The 21,724-nt window shown below is 47.2% G+C and overlaps 1 protein-coding gene across 25 annotated transcripts in view; it reads right to left on the reverse strand.

Annotated features, from left to right (window-relative positions):
* Positions 1 to 21,724, reverse strand: part of LOC122706220 (myeloid-associated differentiation marker-like) — a 114,492-nt gene that overhangs the window by 30,046 nt on the left and 62,722 nt on the right. For 12 of the 25 annotated variants that reach the window (XR_006344341.1, XR_006344343.1, XR_006344342.1 and 9 more), the window contains exon 2: positions 2,007 to 2,110. The exons of 5 other annotated variants lie outside the window; for them this stretch is intronic. The gene's annotated coding sequence lies outside the window, so the exon portion shown is untranslated. Of the gene's footprint in view, positions 1 to 1,933; positions 2,111 to 3,933; positions 4,633 to 4,690; positions 4,710 to 11,109; positions 11,211 to 21,724 lie in introns of those variants that run through there. 8 more of the 25 variants (XM_043921277.1, XM_043921278.1, XM_043921297.1 and 5 more) reach the window with 5 other exon arrangements.

Consider the following 21,724-nt stretch of genomic DNA (forward strand, 5'->3'; position numbering starts at 1 on the left):
GAAGCGATGGGTAGAGGACTGGGAGAGTCAGGGATGAAGGGGGACAGATGGGCCAAAGTTATCAGAAGCAGGAAGAGAAAGGCAAGTGCACATCACAGCAGGCACACGGTTCCTTTACACTGTGTTGTTACAACACACTCCCTTAGATGTGTTGGAGGAAAACAGGGATCGAATGGAAAAAGTCAAGTCCTCAAACCACATGAGGGGGAGTCAAGTCCTCAAACCACATGAGGGGGAGTCAAGCTAGGGAGACGGGACCTGCATTCAAGTCCCCATGCATGCATGCTAAGTCGCTTCAGTCGTGTCCAACTCTGTGCAACGCTATGGACTGTAACCCGCTGGGCTCCTCTGTCCACGGGATTCCCCAGGCAAGCATACTGGAGCGGGCTGCCATGCCCTCCTCCAGAGGATCTTCCTGATCCAGGGATAGAACCCACATCTCTTGAGTTTCCTGCATTAGCAGGCGGGTTCTTTACCACTAGCGCCACCTGGGAAGCCCCATTCTAGTCTCCATCTGCTCCGTATTATCTATAAAGGCCCCTGTGCCCTATTCCTAAATTGTCACGTGGGCACAATAATATTTTGCTTGCTCCCAGTAAGGAACTGGACTTCTGGAGGCACTTTCCAGTTTGAAAACCTATGACTTACTAGTTTTGTTTTGTTTTTTTAATGTCAATAAAAGGTTATTTGTGTGCAAACAGAACATTGACATAATGAGGTGTGCCTGGGTGACATAATGAGGTGTGAGTGGGTGACTTTCAGATCAATTGTAAGGACTAAGTCAGTTCTGACCACAGCCTGTCTTCCTGGGGTGGATGGTTTCTGAATGGACGGATCTTTATAGTTCCCAGTCCACAACCCCTCCTAGGAGCACAGGGCAAAGAGCAGACACTCTCCTGAAGTCCCCAGTCTTGGCCTGACATTCTGCCCCCTCTTCCTGGGCTGCTAAGGCCCCGCTGCCCCAGACTTTGTCTCTGGCCAGCTGGCCCACAGGGCGGGCTTGGTGCCCAGGACAGACTCCCCTGCTCCAAGGACAGTTCTGGCCTTGTTCTGGAGGTGTGTAGCCTGTGCCTGAGGTTCAGGAAGCCTGGTGCTGATCAGGAAGTCCTGTCCACTCTGTCTCCCATACCATGGAGGGAGGGATGACCCCTCATCTTCAAGGCCCAACCCCCCACTGCACCTTGGGGTGCTCTCCTGGCCAAAGAATTCCCTTCCAGGTGTATCTGCACCCTGCCCCGCCCCCATCCCAGCTGAGACCCATCTCCCACTGCATCCCTGCAGGGCTCAGGCATTTCTCTAAGTGGGTCCCTCCTTGCTGTGACCTCTGACTGAAAGTGCTGATGGCCCAGCTGTCCTCCTCACAGCCTCACAGCTGCTGGCCCCTTGTTCAGCCCCAAGAACCCGTCCCCTTGACACTTCCCGCTGTCCATTCTGCCTCTGCTTCATCTCACGCTCCCCTCTCTTCTCTTGGTTGGTTCTAATAGACGTTGTCTATTTCTTGCCATTTGATCTACAGAAAATTCTCCTTAGTCGCACTAATGTTCTATAAGTCACTGCAAACACTGAATTAGCAAACACTGAAGTATTGCTCCTCTGGGGGAATATAGGGTTAGGCTCCTGCCAGCCTCTGGTCACATTTTCATTACCATCAGTTCACAGCTCTGTTTTATGTGTGTTTCTATTTAAGGGCATCTTATTTAATAATATATAGTTGGTTCATTAGCATCGAATTCACAGTCAACAGCACCATGACTCATGCCTGAACTAAGCTTATCTAGTATGTGTATTTTCTCCATAAGGCACAGCACAGTATTCTTGCTCTTAGGAAGCCTAGCCATCTATCTAACTGCTGCCACAGACCATATGCAAATAAAGAACTGTTACACAAAACAGGGGTCCCTCCACTGGGTCTACAAGAGTCTTGTCTCCTTACCTGTCTCCTGGCTCTTCCCCTCTCTTCCAACTCATCAATTTCCACTCCCTGAACGTCATCCATTTTTGCCTACCTCTGCTGGAAGTCCTCCCCAGTGCCTTGGACTTGAGAGCAGAGTGCACGACTCCTCTGCTGTCTGCTATGTCAGGGACCAGCATGGCAGAGGATATTTCTTTGCTGGAGAGACAAACAAGTACATATATCAGTGTCCTATATTTATGACTGCACGGGACTAACTCTTGACTCCAATGCACTTTACAAATATTTCAAGTCAGCTCCACGATTATATCTAAAAACAGACCCCTTCTGGGGCTCTGTCTGAAAAATCACAAGCGCTTCTTTAGGGATGAGGTATCTGCTGGTCTCCAGCCCTAGGTTTTCCTCAAGGGAGGACCCTGAAGGACAACATGGGCACATCATTGAGACAGGGAAAGAGGGAGCGTTCTCTTTATTTTTTCCTCTTTTTCCTCCTCATTCTTTTTTCTCTCCTTTTTTTTCCCTCTTCCCCTCCCCAAGGAAAGCCAGGTAGTTAGGAGGCTACTGAAGGTTGCCTCTGGCCTAGGGTTTCAGGGAGCAGGGTGGTCAAAGTCCCTGTTTCTGGGCTGTCCTGCCAGCTCTTCCTCATTCTGTGGGAATAACACTTCCTTGCACTTGGCTTGGGACCCCCTGGGATTATACCTCCTGGAGACGCAGCACAGTTGCAGGCAGGAAGAAGGACTCCCAACAGAGGTCTGTCCCCAACACGCAGCAATGACCTCTCCCCACCAGGGAAGGAGATATTAGGGGATGTGCCAAGTGAGTCAAGAAGAAAATGAATTCCCAGCCCTCATTCCCCCATTAAATTCCACCACACAGATCATCCTCTATATCAAAGGCAGCCCCAATCCTGGAGCCCCATGGCTCTGGCCCCATTGATGTATGTATGCGGGCTCATGCGCACGTACAAATGTGGTCTCATGGTCTGCAGGGTGGAAAAAGAATCTCAAGTCATTTTAGGGTTTCTTCTCAGTATGTCACTTCTACTTATAAAGTCTCCACTCCATAGGGAAAGATTGAGAAAATCTGGGACATGAGTTCTGGGGCCCCAGGTTATGGGGACCTGTGGGTTGGTGTGAAGGTGAGTCAGTTTTCACACTTGCTCATAAGACTTCCATGGGTCCACACAAAATGCAGCCTCACATCACCCTTCGTGGCTGGGATCCATAAGGGGACTGGCCCAACACCACACAGAGGACAGAGACTCCGACAGAGATAAAGAAAGTGGGAGGGAATGCAAGGGAACAGGCTCTGGGGAGGGCCCTTCACATCTGCACATCTAAAGGTAGCTCCCATATGGTTGTAGCCTCAGGACCACAGCAGACTGGGGCGGACCCTGAAGATGCTGTGTGGACTCATGCCCTCCTGGAACAGAGGGCCAGGTCTACTCAAAGACCATACGAGCACTGAAGCCTACAGAAATCACATGTTTGAGCAATGGAAGCACTGGAGGGGCACAGAGTGGCCCGTTAGGAAGACTCAGACAGCCCTGGGTCAGGCAGATACAGCTGTGTGACCTGGGCCCATTCAAGCTCTGCACTCTTCATCTGTCCCACATGCGAACACTAGCCTCCTCCTCATAGGCTTGTTGGGAGGATTAATTAGGTAAGGCTTAGCTTTTTTTTTGTATTTGTTTTTTTAAAGTTTGTATTTTCATCCTTGCTAGAGGAATACAGGGCTTCCTTTGTGGCTCAGCAGTAAAGAATCTGCCTGCCAATACAGGAGACACAGGTTCCATCCCTGGGTCAGGAAGATCCCCTGGAGAAGAACATGGTAACCCACTCCAGAACTCTTGCCTGGGAAATCCCATGGACAGAGGAGCCTGGTGGCCTACATGGACAGAGGAGTCCATAGGGTCGCAAAGAGATGGACAGAACTTAGCAACTAAACAACAACAAAGAGGAATACAGATTTGAATTAAATACATTCATTCCATAAATACATTAGCAGCAAAACTTTCCCACCAGAGTTCTCTCTACTCCAGCCCAGAGGTTGTGCCTTAGAGCAGGAGAGCATGTTCTGTCAACCGCCAACTTCAGGATGTGCTTGCTTCTTGCTGAAGGCATGATATGCATGAAAGAGACCAGGTGAAAGATCAGCTGGGTGGATGAATTAACCAGGGACCCTAAAAATATACCTATGTGGTGATTAATTAGATAGTGCCTGCCATGAAGTAAGTCTGTAAAATCTTAGTGGCCTTGTTGATAAAGATAATAACGATGATCATAGAACTCCTTCGTGTGTGTGTATGCTTAGTCATGTCTGACTCTTTGCGGCCCCACGGACTGTACCAACCAGGCTCCTCTGCCCATGGAATTTTCCAGGCAAGAATACTGGAGGGGGTGCCACTTTCTACTCAAGGGGATCGCCCCAACCCAAGGATCCAACCTGCGTCTCTAGCATCTCCTGCACTGGCAGGCAGATTCTTTACCACTGCACCACCTGGGAAGCCCAGAACTCCTTTAGCTTTTAGGAATAAAGAGTTTATTCCAAGTTTTCATTTTTACAGTCCTCTTTCTTGTCAGCCCTAATTGGTTCTTCTATAAAACGAGATGGCTCAGCCAAATGAGTCCTAAGACTGTTTCTAGAGCTAATGATTTAGGACTCTAGGAGTTCCCACATTCTGGGACTCATTAAAATTAACAACCTGTTCATCAAAAGACACTATTAAGAAAGCAAATAAAGGGAACTTCCCTGGTGGTCCAGTGGTTAAGACTTCACCTTCCAATGCAGGGGGTGCGGGTTTGATCCCTGGTCCGGGAACTATCATCCCACATGCCTCATGGCCAAAAAACTAAAACAGAAGCAATATTGTAACAAATTCAGTAAAGACGTTAAAAAATGGTACACATTAAAAAAAAATCTTTTTAAAAAAGAAAGCAAATAGATAAGACAAAGACTGAGAGACGTTTGCAATATATATACTGACAAAGTAGTCCTATTTAGAATGTCTACTTTTAAGACTCCACAAGTCAGTGATAAGGAGAGAAACAACTCAGTTAAAAAATAGGGAAAATATTTGAACAGAAACTTTAAAAAAAAAGATGTCCAAAATGGTTATTTTGGAAAAAAAAAAAACCCAACATCATTACTTGTCAGGGAAATGTAAACAATAACCCAATGAGACATTGCTACATACCCACCAGGAAGACTAAAATTTAAAAAATGGATAATCCCAAGTGTTGGGGAGGGTGTGGAGAAGCGTAACACTCAGACAGTGCTAGTGGGAGAGTAAGTCGGCTCAGCTGCTTTGGAAAATCATTTCGTAGAATCTACTAAAGGTGAATAGCACTCCATGACTCAGTGATCCCACCAACAGAGAGGAGTACAAATGTTCACCAAAAAGACATGAAAAAAAAAATGTCTACAGCAGATTTATTCACAATACCCTGCACACTTTAAAGTATAAAATAGAAATGTCTTCTAAGTGACTTTAGTCTTAGGGTTTTTGTTTTGTTGTGCATTTTTGTTTGTTTTGGTTGTGCTGGGTCTTTGTTGCGGCTTCTCGCTCAAGCATGCATGCTTCTCATGTCGCAGGGCATGGGCTCAAGAGCCCACAGGCTCGGTAGTTGCAGCTCAAAGGCTCTCTAGTTGCCCCACTGCATGTGGGATCTTAGTTCCCCAACCAGGGATGGAACCCACGTCTCCTGCATTGGGAGACGATTCTTTTTTTTTTTTTTTTTTTTTAGTTGGGGGCTAATTACTTCACAATATTGTAGTGGTTTTTGTCATACATTGACATGAATCAGCCATGGATTTACATGTATTCCCCATCCCGATCCCCCTCACCCCTCCCTCTCCACCCGATCCCTCTGGGTCTTCCCAGTGCACCAGGCCCAAGCACTTGTCTCATGCACCCAACCTGAGCTGGTGATCTGTTTCACCCTAGATAATATACATGTTTTGATGCTATTCTCTCGAAACATCCCTCCCTCGCCTTCTCCCACAGAGTCCAAAAGTCTGTTCTGTACATCTGTGTCTCTTTTGCTGTTTTGCATATAGGGTTATCATTACCATCTTTCTAAATTCCATATATATGTGTTAGTATACTGTAATGATCTTTATCTTTCTGGCTTACTTCACTCTGTATCATGGGCTCCAGTTTCATCCATCTCATTAGAACTGATTCAAATGAATTCTTTTTAATGGCTGAGTAATATTCCATGGTGTATATGTACCACAGCTTCCTTATCCATTCGTCTGCTGATGGGCATCTAGGTTGCTTCCATGTCCTGGCTATTATAAACAGTGCTGCGATGAACACTGGGGTGCACATGTCTCTTTCAGATCTCGTTTCCTCGGTGTGTATGCCCAGGAGTGGGATTGCTGGGTCATATGGCAGTTCTATTTCCAGTTTTTTAAGAAATCTCCACACTGTTCTGGGAGACGATTCTTAATCACTGGACCAGCAAGAAAGTCCGCAGCCTTAGGTTTGAAAGGACACAGAGCACCAGAAAGGAATACGTGGAAGACTGCACTGCACAGCTTTGTTCAGAGAAGAGACTGATAACAAAAGGGAATAAAAGCACGTGGTACCAAAAGAACTCTGCTCAGATGATGAACCTGGAAGCGGAGGCAGCGGGGGCGGCGCGGGGGGGTGGGGGGGGGGCGGGGGGCGCGGTGCAGGGGGAGCGGTGGCGGGCCTGATCTGAGCTAGCTAAGGGAGCCCTGTCAAGCTGTTTAGGAGCTTGAGAGCAACAGTCTCTCAACCTGTGCCCTGATACTGTTGCTTAGTTGTTAAGTTGTGCCCAACTCTTTGAGACCCCATGGACTGTAGCCGGCCAGGCTCCTCTGTCCATAGGATTCTCCAGGCAAGAACACTGGAGTGGGTTGCCATTTCCTTCTCCAGGGGATCTCCAAAACCCAGGGACTGAACCCTCGTCTCTTGCATTGGTGAGTGGATTCTTTACCACTAAGCCACCAGGGAAGCCCTGACCTTGGCCCTTGCTTAGATGGAATTTTTGTACCCTGTTGGAAAGGATAGGAAAGGCTCTGCCAGAGAGACCAGGGAGAATGAAGTCTTTTGAGGGGAAATGTCTCCCTTTTATGTGGCATGAGTAGGCACCCACCACCTAATGACTCTTGAACACTGAGATAAAGTTCACTGGTCCCAAGCCCACAGTAAAGCTGATTCTGCTTCTCAAGAGCTGGACCTCAGCCACCTCGAAGCCCGTCTAGGCTGGTCAGCTCCTCTCCTCCCACACACCCTGCCAGGGTGGTGACCCTGGAAACCCCTGGGCCAGGAACACCCATCCACCCACAGTGATGGTGCACACCCAACCTGACATCTTTTCTGAAAGCAGAAATAACCTCGTCCAAACACAAAACGGAAGAGATGTTTGACAAGGAGATTCGCAAGCATTTCCTGGGGTAGGCACTATAGCTTTAGAACCCGCAGGGAAAGTACACACACAGGGCTTGGTCCTAAGTCACCTGGCTCTTACACAGGAAATATTTGGGTAAACCTCTCACCTCAACACACACACTTGATTAAACTCTACCTCCTGGTGATAGGGGAACAACCAAAAAAAAAAAAAAAAACCTGTCATTTTTAGTAAGAGGAACTATTGGAAAATATTGTTAGGGAAAAATAGAAATAAATAGAACAATTTTTCTGCTTTAAAAGTAAATAGTCCACAGGAAGCCACAGACTATTTAAAATGTCATATTGAAAGTCCAGGAAAGATGTGAGCTAGGGCTTCAAAATAGCTGCTAAATAATGAACCTGTCTGGCTGGGTCGGGGCTTCCCAGGTGGCGCTGGTGGTAAAGAACCCGCCTGCCAATCCAGGAGACGCAAGAGATACTGATTCGATCCCTGGGTTGGGAAGATCCCCTGGAGGAGGAAATGGCAACCCACTCCAGGATTCTTGCCTGGGAAATCCCATGGACAGAGGAGCATGGTGGGCTATAGCTCATAGGGTCGCAAAGAGTCGGACGCGACTGAGCAACTTAGCACACATGCATGCTGACTGGGCTAGTGAAACTATAGATCATCGCAGAGCAAAAAGTATGCTTTCAAAAATGGGAAGTGAGTCTGAGGAAGCACAGGAACCCAGAAGCCCCCTACCAGAGAGAGGCAGCTGGTCCTGAACCTCACTGTATCCCGATGTCTGCACTGTGTCCTGATCCATCCAAGCCCCAGCTGTGTTCCTACTCTGTTTGATCTAAACGGTAAGCTCTCTTCTGTAGAAGGATGAATTCTCTCATCCTCAAGCCTCTCTTTTATGAACTGACTTAAAAAGGTTCATAGGTCACAAACATAATTCAAGGAACTTCTTACAGGAGAGATCTCAAACCAATAGTATGAACTATTTCAAGTCAGAGATGGAGCCATGCCCCACCCCCTTGTGAAGATCTCAGTTTAGGGGGAAGATAGTGCAGCCTGATGGGGGTACCTAACCTGACAGTTACAGTGGAGTGTGATGAATGCTCTAATTGAGGGAGAGCAGGGAGCTTGGGGAGCCCAGTGGAGGCATCCGGCTCTCCCTGGAGTATCAGGGAAGCCTTCTAGGGACCCAGAGCCTGAGCTGGGTCTTGAGCCAGAGGAGGAAGAGAAGGAAGGGCTTTCCAAGAGGAGAAGCCTCAAGGGCAAAGGCACAGAGCTGTGATTGTTCAGCGGATGGCAGGGGGCTAAGGGAGGGAAGCAGGATGGTGAGAGAGGCCAAATCTGAAAGAGAATTTTATAACCTGCTCCTCTTCTGAATTTACCCTGAAGGCACATACTTAGGTACTGGATGGGTACCTGACAGTATGAGTTTCATGATACGGAGCCAGGGTCAATGCACCCCATTCCCCAGTGATAAAGGCATGATTACACAGGGGGAAAGATCGATTAAGCCTATTAGAGCATCCAGGAACCTAGTCTGCAAATAGATTTACTTATTTGTCTGGTTCATTCTCAAGAGCATCGAGAAGAGAGAAAGTGTTCATGTCATGAAAAATATGGAGAAAGTTCAGCATTTCAAAATGGTAGAAGCAGGGAGTATCCCCAAGAAGCTTGGGAAGGGATGCTTTGGGGGGAAGAAAAAAAAAAACAGGAAGCAGTTCTTTGCCCAGGAAGCTGCAAACATCTGGAATTAATCCACCCTAGAGATGGTAGGGAGGCAAACAAGAATTGGTTCAAGGAGGGTTTTGATAATTTCAGGGGTGGGAGAGTCACAGTGATTATTAAGGGAAGCTAGGGATGTTTGGCACTTATGCCTAACCACCTGAGGTTGGAGTCTTGGAGCACCAGCATGCTTTCCCAGCAAGCCTGCAGACAGGGCAGACCAAGGGTTGGGCTGGACTGACCACTCATTCCAGCAGGCTTGGCGCCACTTCCTGCTCCCTGCATCACTGACCTCAAGCCCGGGGAACCCTGGTTCTGATAATGACAGGGCAGCGGGACTCAGAGCAGGAGCTGTTGAGCGTGTGGCGCCACCCTCTGAACTGAACATATGTTCTTTTCCCCCACTACTCACATATGTGCCAAGCTCTAGTGCCCAAGAAGGGCTGTGAATGTCCTTGTCCATGGGATTGAGCAAAATCTGACTTGACTTTCTTTATACAGGTCTCCTTAATCTCAACAGAATGAGGCTCATTTTTACACAGATATCATTCATGGGCAAGGGCCAGATAGGAGATCTCTATGTTCAGTGTCGAAGATAGGGACATGGAGACAATTAAGAAAAATCTGATAATGAGGAGGTGGTGCTAAGGATAGAGGTCAAAGAGATAAATAGCAGTGGTCATAATGGCGGAGTTGATGGGTGATAATAAGCCAGGAAGTAATGATGGAGAAGACGGAAGTGATGATGACAGAGGCCATGACGGTGGAAGTGGTAGTGAAGATCATAGAGCAGCAATGGAGGTGATGAAGGAAGTGGACTCCATGGAAGTAAAATTGGAGGTGATGATAACTGTGCTGGAGGAAGTGATAGTGAAGGTAATAGCGCATTGGTGGTGGAAGCATGAAAGTGATGTGGAAGGGTGGGAGGGGGGATCGGGATGGGGAATACGTGTAAATCTATGGCTGATTCATATCAATGTATGACAAAACCCACTGAAATGTTGTGAAGTAATTAGCCTCCAACTAATAAAAAAAAAAGTAAACTGGAAAAAAAAAAAAAGAAAGTGATGTGGAAGTAGAGAACCAGTGATGGTATAGGTGATGTAGGAGATGAAGATAAAGGTAGAGGTGATGGTGGTAGTGAGGAATAGTGGTGCTAGTGAACGTAAGGAACTAGGATGGTGGAAGTGAGGAAGGCACTGGAGGTGGTGGTGGAGGTGACAATTAATGGAAGCAATCACTGCAGTGAAGGTGAGAATAAAGCAGAAAGAAGTCAACTGTGAGCTGGAGCAGTCAGGGAGGGATTCCTGGAATGTGTGAGTCTGGAACCAGAATTTACAGACTTGCAGAATTTAGACAGGATAGAGTAGGACATTCCAAGCCAGGAAAATGTTAGTGAGAATTTGCAGGAGTAGAATATATAGGTTGTATTTGTGTGGCAGTGAGGGGAGGATGAACACTGGACTGGTGTGAGAAATGAAGTGGAGCAAGGAGAGAACGCCGAGGCAGAGGAGTTGAGACTCTGGGTAGTAAAGTGGAGAGCCCAGGAGCTTTGAGCAAAGATGGACTATTGGGAAAGAAGGTGTGCTATGGGCAGTCTGGGGATGGTGAGCAGCCGTCTGGAGGTAGGGGCATCCAGCTTGGAGAGAGTGGAACCCACGGGGAGCATAGTGGAGAGTGCTAGTTTCCAGCAGTGGAGGGGCCTAGCTCCAGCTGGGAGGCTCATTTTATCCTACATCTTAGCTGATACATGCCTTCTTTCCTGAGGTCCAGGTTCCAACTCTGAATATTTATTGGAAGGACTGATGTTGAAGCTGAAGCTCGAACACTTTGGCCACCTAACTCGAAGAGACAACTAACTGGAAAATACTATCATGCAGGGAAAGATGGGAGGGCAGGAAGAGAACGGGGAGACAGAGGATGAGATGGTTGGACAGCATCATTGACTCAAGGGACATGATTCTGAGCAAACTTTGGGAGACAGTGAAGGACTGGGAAGCCTGTTGTGCTGCAGTTCATGGGGACACAAAGAGCTGGACACGACTGAGCTACTGAACAACAAAAACAAAAGGTTCCAACCACCAGCCCTACCTTAACTCCGGAGAAATCAGAATGCATCCTGTCTGCTCCAACCCTTTGTCTGGCTGGACGGCAGTGGTGTGCTGCAGCCGGCTCGCATGGGCCTCTGAGATCTGTTTATGAGAAGGTCTTCTCAACTTGGAGTTCAGTGACATCACATTGGTAGTGTTTTGGGTTTTTGGCCATGTGCCATGGGGATCTTAGTTCCCTGAACTTCCACGAGACCACCAGGGAAGCTCAGAACTCTTTTTAATTCTTAGTGTTACAATTAATGGCCATCATTATGTTTGTGATTTGGCTCAAATTGGGCCACATTTGTTTAGGAGAAGGCTCTTCAGTTGGCTCCTATGTTCTTTTGGCATAATTTCCATTCGTCTTTGAGTGCCACCTTGCTTTATGACACAGACGATATTCCAGACCCATTTCATACTTTTCCTGCTCCAGAGCTGGCCTCAGCTGACCTCCAAGGCACCATAATGTTTAGGAACCAAGATCTGGGCACTAGGAATGCTCATCGACACTGGGGTGTCACTGTTTTAAGTGCTTTAAGGACAGAGGTAGAAAATAAATTGTTAAAAAATATGCATCTATATTATAATTTTTAAAGCAAATTTAGTAGTGCAAATTTTTTTCTAATTTCTTTTATTTTTATATTTGTATCTTTTTTCTCATGTTAAAAATCTTGGTTCCTAATAAAATTAGTATATTTTATTTTTTTGCTTTATTTCATAAAAATAAAAGTTTCAAAATTACAATGCTACTATTACTTCCAACAATAAACCTACTAAGTGAAAATTTGAATTTTTTCCAGTTGTTTTACTCCGTAAAATATATTCTACTCTAGTCAGAATATTATGTTTAAAAGTTACTTGAAATAATTACTTTCTCCATGAAGTAATATTATAAATTTAACATGGAGTTAGGTTCATCTGTTTCTGTTCAGCTTTAGAGGGTAGTTTTTCCTTTTATTTACTAGTAATTTTGCTTTCAAATACATAAAATACTCAAAAAGCTAAAACTGAATGTTTTAACTTTCAGTTGCTCTCTGTGCAGGGGGCCCAGACTCAATCCCTGGTCAGAGAACTAGATGCCACTAATAGTTCTCACCCCACAGCTAAAGATCCTGCATGCTGCAAAAAAGCCTGAAGAGCCCATGTGCCACAACTAAGACCTAGAGCAGCCAAATATATTCAAAGTTAAAACTATATGAGATGACATACTCAGAAAAAGTCTTGCTATCATCCTTATCTTTTCTACCCTGTTCATTAGCAGCCCATCCCCACTGAATATGTAATTATTTTCTCTAGTTTCTGTTTTGCAAACAATATCCAATTATTATTTTCATTTCTTTCTTATACAGAAGGTAATATTATATATTCTGTTCAGCCTCCTGCTGTCTCCACTTAACAATATATCCCAGAAATCAATACACATGTATTCATAGGGATTTTTCCTTGTTCTTTTTCAGACCTGCCTGGTATTCACTACCTGCACATACCAGAGTTTATTCAACCAGCCCCCTTTTGATGGGTGTTTGGGTTCTTCTATCTTTTGCTTTGACAAATAACGCCACAGTGAATAACCATGTACTTATTTGTTTTGTTCTGTCTGCAGGGTAGATTCCTGGAATGACAGTGTCGGGTCATTGGATACCTATTGATAAAGGATAACTATTGGATTGGCCAAAAAGTTCATTCGGGTTTTTCCGTAAGATGGCACCAAAAACTCAAAAGAACTTTTTGACCGATTCAATACCTATGCCACGTGGTTAGCCTGCCAACTTCCCCTCTGTTTTGCACTCTCACAGGGGCGCACCAGCCAGCCAGGCCTCAGATTGAATTGCTAATTTCATAAGTGAGAAACGATAGTTCAATTAAGTTTTAATATGCATTTCTCTGATTGCTTATGACACTGAACACAGTTTCACATGTTTAAGAGCCATTTGCCTTTCTTTTTACTATAACTATCTGCTCATGTCATTTACCCATTTTTCTGTTGGGTTTTTGCTCTTTTTCTTCTCAAAGAGCTCTTTATATGCCATCACTTTACTTGTGATAGAGACTGTAAATATTGCCCCCAGGGCAACATTTGTCATCTGACTTTACGCAGTGTCCTAATGGTGTTTGTTCTTTGGGGAAGGAAGAGGGCAAGAGGAAAAAGCCAGCGGTGCTTCCCCAACTGTCCTCAGGATTTTAGACCACTTCTCTCCCTTCCCAGGGGCTTCCCTGGCGGCTCAGTGGTGAAGAATCCACCTGCCAATGCAGGAGACACAGGTTCAATCTCTGGATCAGGAAGATCCCCTGGAGAAGGAAATGGCAACTCACTCCAGTACTCTTGCCTGGAGAATCCCATGGACAAAAGAGCCTGGCATGCTGCAGTCCATGGAGTCGAAAAGAGTCAGACACGACTTAGTGACTTCACAACAATAACTCCCATCCTAGGGCAAAAAACAACCCGAACCAGGTGTATAAATGCCCAGGAGCACGTGAGACAGGGAGCCACAGAGATCAGCGCGAGTGTGGGGATGGCTCCACCCTTCCACCCCTCAAGAGTTTGGGGATCCATCAGTTGAAGGTTAAACAGCCTAAAGAAGAGGCCAGGGGTCAGGTTCTGCCAGGCTGGGTTTGTACAGAGGCTGTGAAATTCCTCCTGAGCTCGGCAGGACGTGGCATTTGGACTCTGGGTGAGCAGAGCATTCCAGACCCCACCCAGAATGAGGCATGAGGGAGGCCAGTCATGAGAGGGGAGGGACAGGACCCTGAGTCAATCCTTCTGAGTCTGACCCTGTTGACTCACCCAGGCTGTGAGGCCTTCCCACACCTGGAAGAAGAGAAAAAAAATCCCGAGATTCCACTTCTAGGACTTGGGGGAATTTAGTATTCTCAGCTGCTTCCCTTTGTGCTCCCAAAATATGAAAACTAATACTATAACTGATGGTGTCGTTTTAGTTGCTAAGTTGTGTCTGACTCTCTTGCCACCCCATGGACGGTAGCCCACTAGGCTTCTCTGACCATGGGATTTCCCAGGCAAGAGTACCAGAGTGGGTTTCCACTTCCTATTTCAGGGGATCTTCCTGACCAAGGGATCAAACCCATGTCTCATATCTCCTACATCAGCAGACAGATTTTCTACCACTGTGTCACCTGGGTAGCCCAACTGACGTGTAATATCACTATTAATATTGCCAGAGAGACAGCAAAGTGCTTCTATGGGAGCCAGGGAATAAACATACTCAGGTACATCAGCAAAAATTAAAATAATGGCTATTTTCCCCTTCTTTCCAGTCCTTTCTCCAAGACTGAAAGTCAGTTCCTTGGGTTCTTGTGCCAACTTCTGATCTAGCCAGTTGTTTTTCCATTTTTAACTAGGCCCACCTCCATTGGTTCAGCAGGTAAAGAATCTGTCTGCAATGCAGAAGACAAAGGAGACTCCACGATCCTTGGGTTGGGAAGATCCCCTGGAGAAGCAAATGGCAACCCACTCCAGCATTCTTGCCTGAGAAATCCCATGGACAGAGAAGCCTGGTGGGCTACAGTCCATGGGGTCACAAAGAGTCGGACACAAATGAGCAACTAAAAACACATATACGCATATGACGGCTAGGATCATGACAACTTTAGTCTCCCAAGTCTATCAGTGTAAGTGTTGCCCTTCTGAATAATCTCTTTAAGAAGAAAAAAGAGGACTGATAGTCATCGAGTGGATACTCTGCTAAATGCTTTACATAAATTATCCTTTTTCAAGTATTCATAATAGCACTGCCAAATTGGTCTCAATGGCTCCATTTTACAGATAAGGAAACCAGTGCCCAGAGGTTAGTGCCTAAAGGTTGGTCCTTCAGCAAGAAGAGAGAGATCTGGGATGCACCCCCAAGTCTGTCTGCCTCCCAAAGCCATGCTCCTCCAAGATTGGAAGGGTTCCTCCTCAGGAAGTCCCATTGTATCTCTCCGGAAGGGCAGTGATGATAAAGCAAGATAATTAACCCATGTAAAGTACTCACCCTCATGCCTAGTACATAAAAAGTGTTCAGTAAACACTGGTGATTGCTGTCCTTTCCAGGAAAGCCCTGGCTAATGCTCCATCCCTCCTGTGTGTGGTTAGAGCTCCCTCCTCTCTGTTCCCTCAGCATCCCCAAGCTGCTATCCTTGTGCTTAACCCCTGGGCATTGTCATTTCCTGCCATCATACACCAGGCCTGACCTGTGCTCCTCGAGGGCTGGCACCATTTCCAGACCATGTGGGTCAAGGGGCCTCTTGGAAGAATGACCAGTTGGTCACCAGGCTAGCCAACCTGCCGATCGCCCCTAGCAAGCCATGAAAACTTTCAGGACCTTCTCATCCCCAAGCGATAAGAACAATGACTGGCTCATAGTAAGCAACGGGTGAATGAGTGCCAAATGACCATTAGCTATTTTTAATTTTAAAACATCCACCATCTTCCCTGAGAAAATTCAAGATCACTGGGAGAAGGGGCTGGGAGTATTCCTCAAACAGTGATGGCCTCCCTGGATATGTGAGTACCAGAGAGCAAGCTCATTTGCATGAATAAATTCTGATCTGTGGTTTTTCAAATCAGTGCTTCTTTGTGTCCTTCACCAAGCTTCGCACACAGTAGGAGCTCAATAAATAGGTGTTTATTTATTGAAGTACTCCAGAGTCTCTGAATTCGAAAACAGAAACCAGAATCAGGAGTCTCCTCCCTGGCAGGTCAGGCCTTGGTCCATCTGGGCAGACAGATGATCATTCAGCAGTCTGCTCCCTCTGGGAATACTGTCCTGGCTCCAAGCAGGGCTGCTGAAAGGGGGCCATTCTCTCATCTCAAAAGGGCCTCAGACACTTCACAGTGAGGAATTTTTTTTTTTTTTTCTCAACTGCCTCACTTGACCTTTGGGCCTAATGGGCAGTGGGCAAAGCCTAGGGAGTCCTATAACAAAAGACTTTCCTTCCACCAGCCCAGGACCTACTCTGCTCTCTTGGACTCCCAATTTGGCACTTCGGGGGACTTCCTGGAAACTTGGAAGAGCAGAGAAGACTGCAACATTTCTATCCTTTCCTCTGGTTTGGGTGCTGCTCTCCATTAGAAGCTGGGCTTCCCGGTGGCTCAGTGGAAAAGAATCTGCCTGCAATGCAGGAGACACACAGACTTAGGTTAGATCTCTGGGTTGGGAAGATCCCCTGGAGGAAGAAATGGCAACCCACTCGAGTATTCTTACCGGGACAATCTCATGGACAGAGGAGACTGGCGGGCTACAACCCAAAGGGTCTCAAAGAGTCAGACATGACTCAGCAACTGAGCACACACACACACTCTGTCAGAAGTTGAGAGGCTCCTTTCTATGGCCACAGTACGTCACCTTACCCACCACCCTCTCCCTTTCACCGTCTCCCTCCTGCATGGCAGGGAGTCATGACAATCAGTTATCTTACATATAACAAAAGCCCTGACTGGCCAGGGTGAGGATTTCAGAGAGATTGGACAATCATAACACACCGTTCCCCAGGACAGTGGCTCCATCTCTGCAGACTGACATGGTGGGGAAGGGAAGATGCTGCTGGTCACTGCCCAGGAACTTGTGCTCCATCAAGTCAGCCGGCAGGGTGGAAGGCAGCTAGAGGAGAGGTGCGGTACTTCATGAACGTGAGTTGGGGAAAGAGAGAACGATCTAAAACAGGAGACCATCTGGGGGCTCCCAAGAGATCCAGGTCAACTGGTCTCATCTCTTGCTTTTGGTATCTTCACCCCAAACTTCCAGCGTGTTCATAGCATCAATTTACTAGAGATCACACAGGACACAGCACTGTGATTCCAAAGATCCCAATAACTGTCAAGTGTTTAGGTTCTGGGGCATGCATGCGTACATGTGTGCTAAGTCGCGTCAGTCATGTTCAACTCTTTGCAACCCCATGGACTGTAGCCCACCAGGCTCTTCTGTCCATGGGATTCTCCAGGCAAGAATACTGGAGTGGGTTGCCATGCCCTCCTCCAGGGGATCTTCCCGAACCAGGAATCAAATCCAAATCTCTTACATCTCCTGTATTAGCAGGCAGGTTCTCTACCACTAGCACCACCTGGGAAGCCCTTGGTTCTGGGGACTGTGTTCAAATTCCCATTTACAGGGTGATCTTGGGTGAGTCAGGAACTATTCTGGGTGTCAGTTTTCTCATCTGTCAAGGTAATAACACTTCCTACCTTGTAGGATTGAGATAAGGGAAGCTCAGGACCTAGCATGTAGTGAGTGCTGAGCGAGTGTCTGTTACCATGGTTATCAAGTGCCAAGGCAGCGGGGCACAGAGGCAGCAACGTGTTGTCCTGTTTGATGGAGCTGGGGACAGGTGGGAAAAATCACATGAGATGGGGCTGAAGAAAAACAGACTGGAGTTCACGTTACAGTTGTGGCCTTTGGGAATTTTATACTCAATTTAGTGGTCATGGAAGCCACTGAAGGAGGTGGAAATGGAGAGCTTAAAATCAGCCCGTGCTGTCACCAGAGCCTGTGTGTTCAGATCAGGCCTACCCCATTCCCCCCAAACTCCCAGCCTCACCCCCAGCCTACACAGCAAAGGGATCAGCTTTGCCATTGAGGATCATAGCTTTCTTCTTTCCAGCCCTCTGGATGCGACCATGAAATCTTGCTTGAATTTGCTGAGTAAAAATAACAGGACTCAGCGAGACATAGCAGGTCTGCACTTGTTTCTCAGCAGGCCCTGGTTTGATTGAACGCTGATCTAGTGTGGTGTCTATTTTTCACACACGTTTCTTCTCACTTTCCTGGAACGTCTTTTTTTTCCCCTTAACTCTGCACCGTGCTCTTTGCTAGTCACCCATTAGAGAATCCTTAGCAAAAAAGCTGCCCAGGACTGGCGGGTCTGTCCTGTGGACCCGTTATGTTGAATCTGTAGCTAGGGAAAGCTAAGGCCAGCGGGAGTGATCTGCCAAAGTCAACGTAATAACTGTGAAGGAACAGGTTTTGGAGTCAGGCCACAGCACCCTTGTGGGTTGAGACTAGGTCTGCCCTCTTCTCTGATGTATTCCCTGCATCACTGGAACAGTGCCTAGCACACAGCAGGCGCTCAATAAGTGGATGCTAAGTAGAGAAGTGAATGGAGGGATGGCTGCCCATCATGAGAGATGCATGTGTAAGGAATGCCGGGCAGGGTCAGGGGACACCAGCTGGAGAATACCTCATTGCCATCTGCCAGGTTTTGGAAAAATGGGCCACTCCCTCTGGGGGATGGTGGGCAGTGAGTGATAAGGCTGTATAGGGGGGTGGGAGGGGAGGCAGATCCACCTCTGAGGATGAGTCTGGCCAAGGCTTGCCCAGAGTGATGCTCTGTCAGAACAGCACAGGAGAAGGCGCCTGGCGCCTGCGTCCACCTCAGTCCACTCCCACCCAGCACCCCATCCTGCCCATTGCAAGGGTGACCGTGACAAGGGCACCTTTGCTGCCTCAGTAGGTGGCGAACGTCCATGACTCACAGCTGGAGCAACCCACCGGCTGGGGGCCAAGCAACCAGGGTCTGGGCCTGGCCTTCCTTGGCAGAACAGAGCCCGAGGCTGGGCCCCAGGCTCCCGGGCAGAGCTGTCCACACCCCCAAGCCCCACCTCCTCACCCCCGCCCCCATCCCCAGCAGGAGTCTGCGGCAGGCGGCACGTCCCCTTCCCGGCGTGGTCCGGACAGAGAGGGACCCCGGGAGGTCTGGGCCCAGGGCACGCATCCGAGGCAGCCGAACAAGGGCGGGCTTTGTGCCGCGGGCCGGCGGCAGGACGGCGAGTCCCCGCGCCCCTCCCGGCCCAGGTCTCCTCGCCGCTCCCCGGCGGATTCCTGCGGCCGCGGCATCTTGGCAGCTCCGCGGCGGCGGCGGCGGCGGCGGCGGGCGGGCCGGCGGAGACCTCAGCCTCGGCCCTCTCGCCCTCCCCTCCCACTCGGGGCGGGGGGGGGGGGGGGGGGAAAGCTCCAGAGCAGAGAGAAGCTTGCCCCTAGACCTCCGGGGGACGCAAATCCGCCACGGAGTCGACGGATGGCGGTGATCGCAGCACAAGCTGACTTTTCACCCAACAGCGCCGGCGCACTTGGCTGCCTACCGACTGGAAGAGCGAAAAGTGCATCCAGGGCAGCGGAGGGGGTGGGGGGCGGTGTCCAAGGGCTCCTCCCTCCTATCCCAGGGCCTGCTTCCCCAAGACCTTCTGGAGCTGGGGTGGGGAGGGGGGTGGAGGCGGCGGGAGTGTCTTGCCCTCTCTGATCCGTTGTCTGGACTTGATGCAGGGTCTAAGTGCAGAGTCCAAAACACGGACAACAGGTGGGAGGGAGAAGGGGCTCATCCCAAGATCCCAGTCCTAAGTCACACCCACCCAGTGATCCCAGCACCCGGGCAGCAGCCGACCACACCCCTACCTCTGTCTTGCAACTGACTGGGGCTCTGCCTGAAGCCTGACCGTCCCTACTCCCCTTCCAGGGGTCAGTGTGACCTTGGGAACCCAGTTGTTGGAATGTTCTCTGAGCATTCTTATACTCTGCTGGAAAGTGTCCGCAACAAAAGAGTGTGATATTTGAGGAGGCAAGGCCTTTAAAATGGTTCTTTCCTTCTGATCAGCAATTTCAAGGAATTTTTCCTAAGGGAGGAGCTAGATGCCGGCACAAAGATGTTCAATGCATAGTTACTTATAATAACAAAGCAACTGGAAACAAATTCATGGACAACAATAGACTTATATAGACATCACATGGCATAGAGAGGAGAAAAATTGTCACCGTATCATTAAGTGGAGAAAATGTAAGATACAAAACTGAATGCTTTCAGTTTAAGAGCTCTGATAGGCCCAGAGGAAGCCAGTGTTCTGAATATTTAGAGCTAAAAGATAAAATAAAGAGAATCCATGATTTCCAAGTATACATCCATGCCAAATAACATAAAGCACAGGGTTTTCTTGACCAGCAAATCAAATCACACTAGTCAGCATTCACCAAATGCTTATGACACAGAGGGAAATTTTTAAAAACAAGATGAAAAAGATAGAAAAGCAGAAGAGGGGGTTTAAAAAGAAGCATAGGAAAGGCAAGATGAATCTAAAACATACAGTAAGATGGTGAAAATAAGAACTATATTAGGAATTATAACAAATGGTAGAAGTCTAAAATCAGCACTTAAAAGTTTGCCAAATTTGGTTTTAAAAATATGTGCACAAGTCAAAAAGTGATAGAAATTTATAAATTCACAACTATATGTGTAAGATTTATAAAAGAAACAGTCAAAATATGAAATAGAAAGGTTGAAAATAAGACTGAAAAAGATATACCAAAAAATGCTAATCCCAGTCCCCCCCCAAAAAAAAAAACCCAGCTGCTATGGCTATATTAAATTTTAAGGAGAAAAAGCATTTTTAAGAATATCAGCAACTACATAATTGTAAAAGGTGCAATTCACCACGAACCTATGACAATTGTAATAACATAAGTTTAAGATCCAAATTTGTAAAACAATGTGATAGAATTACAAGGAGAAGTTTATAAATCCTCAATAATAATGGCAGATTTATTATGCTTCTTTCAGTAACTGACAGATCAAGCAGACAAAAATTTAGTAAGGACAATGAATTTAAACAATAAAATTAAGTTTAATCTATGAACATGTATAGAACCATGTATCCAACACCTAGAAATATTTCAAGTACACATACCCCATTTGCAAAAACTAATTATTTGCTAGGCACGAGGCAAATCGTAATAAAACCCAGAATCAGTTGCATATAAACCATATGCCCTGAACACAATGTAATTAAGACAGAAATCAAGAATCAAAAAGATGACTGTAAATTTTTTGTAAAATTCAAAACAAACTTTTAAACAACACATGGATTACAGAAAAATTAAAATGGGAAATTAGAAATTATTTAACACTGAAAGACACTGAAAGTCTTATGTATCAAAACATGAGATGCCTTTCTCCTGCACTTCCCTTCCTGACCCATTCAGTTTTAAGCTGTTAGGTGGACAAAGCAAGATAGGTGTCCACTGAGAGGGGTGACCTGGAACCCACGTCGCAGCCCAAGTAGAATGAGGAGCACGTCCATGCAGGGGGTGCCGCGTGGCGTGGGGAGTCAGAGCCTGAGCCAGGAGAGGAGGGCGTCTGTGCAAGGAAGAAGCCTGGTGTGGGATGTTGAAGCCCAAAGCCGGTAAGCACGGCATCCACTAGGCTAGGGGGTTGCCTGATGGGAGGTGCCAGAGTCCCAGTAGGGTGAGGAGGGCAACCACACAGAACGCAGACTAGTGCCAGGTGTCAGAGCCCAAGCTGGGTAAGGAAGGGTACCCACAGACCTCACACTATGCCTCCAGTTCCAATCCAACATCAAGGGTTCATTCTAGCTATCTCTGTCTCCATTGATGTAACTCCTTTCTCCAATAGCAAGAAACCTAATAATGGCTCCCATTATTCTTAATACCTTAATATAATGACACCTTTGATCCATTCCCCTTGAAACCAACCCCCCACTACTGCTGCCGCCTCTCCGCTAAGCAGACAGACATCCTTCTTACCCTGGCTGGTCTCTGACGTCCCATGACAGATTTTTTTATGCTGTGCTTGAAACTTTTCTATAAGTTGATTATGTTTAAAAAATCATTTAAAAAACC

The sequence above is a fragment of the Cervus elaphus genome, chromosome 13 (assembly GCF_910594005.1).
Source record: "Cervus elaphus chromosome 13, mCerEla1.1, whole genome shotgun sequence".
NCBI lineage: Eukaryota > Metazoa > Chordata > Mammalia > Artiodactyla > Cervidae > Cervus > Cervus elaphus.